At 35.8% G+C, this 5,788-nt stretch overlaps 1 pseudogene; it reads right to left on the bottom strand.

Annotated features, from left to right (window-relative positions):
- Positions 1 to 1,662: 1,662 nt before the first annotated feature.
- Positions 1,663 to 4,583, bottom strand: LOC147789903 (exopolygalacturonase-like; annotated as a pseudogene).
- Between the last annotated feature and the right edge of the window lie 1,205 nt (positions 4,584 to 5,788).

Genomic DNA, 5,788 nt, shown 5'->3' with positions numbered 1-5,788 from the left:
AATTTGACACCCAATGGCTCCAGCATTTTTCAGACATCTTTTGCAATATGACCATATTATTTACTCCTCATGAAGTGTTTCTAAGAAGGAAAATTATTCTTACAGATCAACATGAGTTGTTTTTAGCATATTTTGCTTTACCCACATGTTTGTTAAGACAATTTCCAGAGGTAGCCAAACATAATATTGTTCGAAACTAAACACGCTTAACTTTTGAGTCTTATGATTGAACTACCAAAAGTAGGCAACGTGATTTTTAGAGATAGTTTTCACTCCTAGGAACAATTTAAAACAAGTAACTAATGTGACCATATCATTGAAGATGCAAGGAATTGTGGGGGCCATCAGATGCCAAATTTGGATTCCAAATCCTGGTCCAAATTTTAGGCATGAGATTACATCTTAGGAGGCATGTGAGTAAGGAAAAAGCATGCTACAAAAAATGGTGTTGGTTTGTGTGGATAGTTTTCACTCTTATAAGCAATTCAAGATAAGTTGGTAATGTAGGTATGTCATGGTAGATGCAGGGGAACGTCAAGGGAATCAGTTGCTAGTTGCTGAATCCAAATTCGAAATCGTGGTCCAAATCTTAGCATGGGTACCATTTGCCATTTCCAAATGGCTTAGTTCTTTTTTTTTTTTTTAAGATATTATTCTAACCATAAAAATCAAAAAGATTTAATTATGTAATAAGGGTTGTTTGAGTTGAATAAATTTATGATCCAATTAACTTACTTAGGCCTCAAAGATATCTCAACTCGACCCAGCTAAACTCACGAACAACAAATATCTTAAGACTTGAAAACACAAAACATAGCATCATGGATCGAGTCCAAGTTTTGTTTTTATTTTCTCTCTTTTGTGATTTATGTTGTTTTTTTGGCCTTATTTAGCACGGATTTGGGCCAATTTTGATGAGTTCCTGTACATTAAACTCCTAGAACATTTAGCTACTTTTGATATTTAATTTTTCTAGGACTATCGACATTTTTCCTAAAACTAAACTTGGTCGGGATAAATAGGTAGATAATTCAATATTAAATGTAAATTCCTAAAATACATATTAATACTTGTCACTTAATTTTCTAATCTGAAACCTAAATTTTTTCAAGTCATATCCAAAAGTTGCAACGAAAATTACATGATTGACGAAAAAGATAGATTTAAGGACACGACTTGCTAGATTAGTCACCTCTAATGTCAATTCTTCTTTAACGATAATGATGGATGTGTGCCATATGGGACGGATATAGTTAGGAGATTCGATCTAACTTATCGATTCTGTCTAAAAGATTTCTAATGGTAATTGATTTGTTTAGGGTAAACGGAAAGAGGAGTTAGATGTTTTTGTTGGTTAAAGATTCTTTCCTTGAGTTATGGATTAGTTTTTTTTAATAATGGTTGTTACAGTTACATTGTCTTATTTCAAATTCAAATCTAGAACGAAAAATAAGACTGGAACCAGTTTATTATATAAGGTCGAGGTACTAAAAACATTAGGTTGTTCACGACACAAAGTCTCCTTCAAACATTCGACCATCTTATTTATTTCGAAAAGTACAACAAAAGAAACTCAAAAGAATGAGAGTCAAATGGATAGAGGCCGTCTACTTTTTTAATTAAGGCTGTCTATTATTTTGAAGTTCTATGGCAATGAACAATTCATGGGACAACATAAGGAGAGGAGCATATCTTGGGGTTCTGTCTTAATGAAATGATAGGTTTCACATTCGTGCATTGGGAGGAAATAGGACCTTTTATTCCATTGTAAGTGAGGTCAATGTTGCTTACTTTTACATCGTCACATGGTAAGTGACGGCTGCAAATAAGTTTGATTGCGAGCAGAGTTGCAGAACTTCCTCTAATGTTCTTGAAGCTCACTATACTCATCTTAATTTTTTAAGGAATCTGAAAATTAAAATGAGACAACAAATGGTTTATTTGTGAAGTTATAATGAAAAAATGAATCAAAGGTTCGAGAATGCGATCCATACCTACCGATTGCACTGATTCCACGGACAATACTCTTGGTCTATTAGAATAGGGTTGCTAACATTGACCATTATTGTTAAGGATATTTAGTAATAAATTATAGTTTACCATATATATTATATTTGATATTTTATTATAAGGAAAATATCTAATATTTGCCTTATTGTCATAGATATCTTTCCATTTATTGTTATTTCCATTTATTACTATTTCCATATCCTTGTAATTTATTTGATTATAAATAAGATAACTTTCACACCATTTAGGTGTGGTGGATTAATCAAACATTCACATGGTATCAGAGCCACTTCGGTTTAACAACCCCAAATCTTTTCTTTTCAATGGCTTTTGAAATCTTCTACTGTTCTTCTCCACCACCCCTGCTGGCTTTGACGCCGCAGGAGCAGTCTTCATGGCTACCGCAGGCGGAGCCGATTAATTACTCTTCGGCTCCACCCTATTGACCTCCAAATCATCCTTCACCATACTCTGTACATACAACCTTACCTTTTCCAAACATAGTCTCTTTCATTCTCTTCTCAATTTTTCCTTTATCCTTCATCCTTCACAGAAACCCTAATCTTAGGATCTTCATCAGCATTTCTTTCGGAAATATACAGAATCTCGATAAGCCTATCGACCTTTTGCAGAGATTCACCTTTGGAATCTAGGCGCCGCACTGGCATCTTCGCCAACCAAGTTGCTACCGCCCTTCTCGCCAAAATTGGCTCCTTCGCCCCAATGTGGCGACTCTTCCGGCTGCCCTTTTTGCCAAAATTGGCTCCTTCGCCCAATGTGGCGACTCTTCCGGCTTCAACATTGTCTTTGTCCCTTGCTCTAGGTTTCCCCTTCTACTTCTTGGGGTTAGACATATTCTCACCAGAGCCAAGGTAGCATCGTCGCTAAGCGACAATCCCTGTTTATGGGTAGACATATTCTCGTCGAAGCTAAGGCAGCATCGCCGCTGAGCGGCGATCCCTCTGCAATTTTCGATGGCCAAGAAAGTGTTTCTTTACGCCTCCTCTGAACCAGGTTGTTGACATCTTCACGAAAAGTGTTTCTCAACCACTTTGAATTTTTCAGATCCAAGCTTCACGTTTGTTCAAATCCGACGCTCAGCTTGCGGTGGGGTGTTAAGGATATTTAGTAATAAATTATAGTTTACCATATATATTATATTTGATATTTTATTATAAGGCAAATATCTAATATTTGCCTTATTGTCATAGGTATCTTTCCATTTATTGTTATTTCCATTTATTACTATTTCCATATCCTTGTAATTTATTTGATTATAAATAAGATAACTTTCACACCATTTAGGTGTGGTGGATTAATCAAACACTCACAATTATAATGTCCAAAAAGTGCATATTGGTGGCGGTGCCGCTAGCCGCAGAAGCTGGCCACGTTTTGATCCTGATACCATTAGTGGTGTTATTTAACGTGCAGTTCTTTACGATGACACCTTCAATAGGTTCTTCGTTAGTGTATCTTCCAAGACTTCCGATGCTTATTCCATGTCCTGGTCCGCACGTCACATTGGTGACTTCAATTAGTTTGCTTCAATCTCCAAGAGAAATGCAATCATCTCCAATTGCAATTTTGGACTTTGTGATTGTGATCTTATTTGATCGACCGATGTGTATTCCATCAGTGTTGGGATTGTTTTTGGGTGCCATTATATTGATATTATGGAATGTGAGGTTGTTGCAGCCGATGACGTTGATATAGAAGTTCTTGCTATCAAGTGATGTTATTCTCTTAACGGTTGAATTGGTGATGAAGTTGAACCTCAAACTCTAAACATTTTGTATAATCAAATAATATTTTGTGAGAGTCGGTAATGATGCTAAAAATTTGAATAGAACCCAATAAAATTGAAAACTCAAAAAAAATTTACTTTTTCCCTGGATTGTTTAAAGATTATCCTCTAGAAAATGAAGAACGTTGACCAAATCGTAAATGTCAGAACATTAGAGAAGACATGTAAGAGGCTCTTTCAAAAACAACAAGATGCATGAGATTGAGAAGGAAAGCTAAAGGAATATTACTTACAACCAGGAGTTGGGCACAATTTATGCATTTGTGGCAATCGTTCCTTTTCCAAGCTGCCTTTCCTTGGCCATCAAAAACTCCTTCACCTGATAATGTCAATCTATCAACACGTGCAAAAGTGATCCAATTATCTCCCGGAAGACTTTTTAGTGCCTGCAATGTTCCTCCAAGTTGAAAGTCAATTGGGCTATTACAAGGTCCTTCAAACTTCCCTTGCTTTACTCTAAATATCCCTCTTGGAATAAAAATTGCACTAGAACGATTGGACGTGCATGCATCCCTCCATGCATTTGCTAAAGCCTACATTTCACAACTAACAAAAACTTATAGCAAACAATTGATCAGCTCAACTAGTGATAATATTGATGTTCATATTATATATTTACCTTCATGATGTCAGTACCAGACACTATGTTACCATATCTTTTCAAAGAAAAAACAACATCGGCACTAGATTGAGCATCGACGGTAGGAGCTAACAATAGTAACATCAAAATTGTAGCGGCCAAGAAACTCGATTTGATCATACTCATGAAGCCTTTGCTTTCTTTTCTTTTTTTATGTATATCATTTGAAAACTAGTGAGAGACAATGATATTTCGTTTTAGATTTGGAACTTTTTATGTATTTAATACAAATTGAAAAATAGGAATCAAATTGAGTTGTTTTTAGCATATTTTGTCTTTACCCACATGTTTGTTAAGAAAATTTCAAGAGGACGCCAAACATAATATTGTTCCAAACTAAACACGCTTAAAATCGTAGGCATATTATGGTAGGCATACGCTTAAAATGACTTGTATGACTATAATAAAGCAACAAAATCACTTGTCTCAAAGTATGGTATTGTAACACTCAAAAATGAAAGGAATTAGATCTAACAAGAATAAGCCGCCCATGTAAGACCCAAATGATCAAAAGGGGTGGAATTAAAGGATTAAGGAAGGATGATGATCTCAAGCAAGTCATTTTTATACCCTAACAAGTAATGTTAAGGTGTTTAAGACCTATGGAAAAAGGATTGGAAAGTAAAAGTAAGTGAAAAGGGCAAAAAGGTCATTTTACTAATTATTAAGGACCTTCCCGGATTTTTAATTGCTTATCTAGAAAGAATTTAGAGATGCTCAAGCAAAAATGACCAACATGAGATAAAGGATTTTTAGAAAAATTATGGATTTTTCAGGAAATATAATATTAAAATATTCAGAAAGCGGGAAATGACCCAAATACCCCTGGAAGAATGTATAATTACGAAAATGGCCCTCTGATCAGAAACAGAGCATCTACAGTGACCATCTGAGAAATATCTCACGAAACTCAAATCCCAGCCGTTGGATCTTCCCCAAATTTGGATATGATCTAGAAGATGGACAGATCATCACATCAAACGGCCATTATGCAAAACCAAAGTCGGTGAGGCTCTGACTGGAGTAGATATTTCGGGCGGATTTTCCAAAAAATCTAACTGCCAATTCACGACGATTCTGGAGCTTTCAATGTCGGTTTAAGCTCGCCTATAAAGTCTGGAGTATGGGAAACAATATGGAATAAGCCTCGAGCAAGGTCGAGCACCCATTCGAAAGTTATGAGAGTTTAGTTTGTGGGTCTCCTACTCTCGGGTTTCTTCCAAATTTGAGAGCAATTCTCCACCATTCCTCCTTAAACTTATTCCAATAGTTTCCAAACAAGATTACCCACAAGTTATATGAAGGAATTGAGAGTTGAAACGTCGTAGAAC

The sequence above is a fragment of the Cucurbita pepo genome, chromosome 12 (assembly GCF_057944985.1).
Source record: "Cucurbita pepo subsp. pepo isolate OVF chromosome 12, ASM5794498v1, whole genome shotgun sequence".
Taxonomy (NCBI): Eukaryota; Viridiplantae; Streptophyta; class Magnoliopsida; order Cucurbitales; family Cucurbitaceae; genus Cucurbita; species Cucurbita pepo.
The sequence above is the reverse complement of the archived record's forward strand: the minus strand, read 5'-3'. Positions and strand labels throughout refer to the sequence as shown.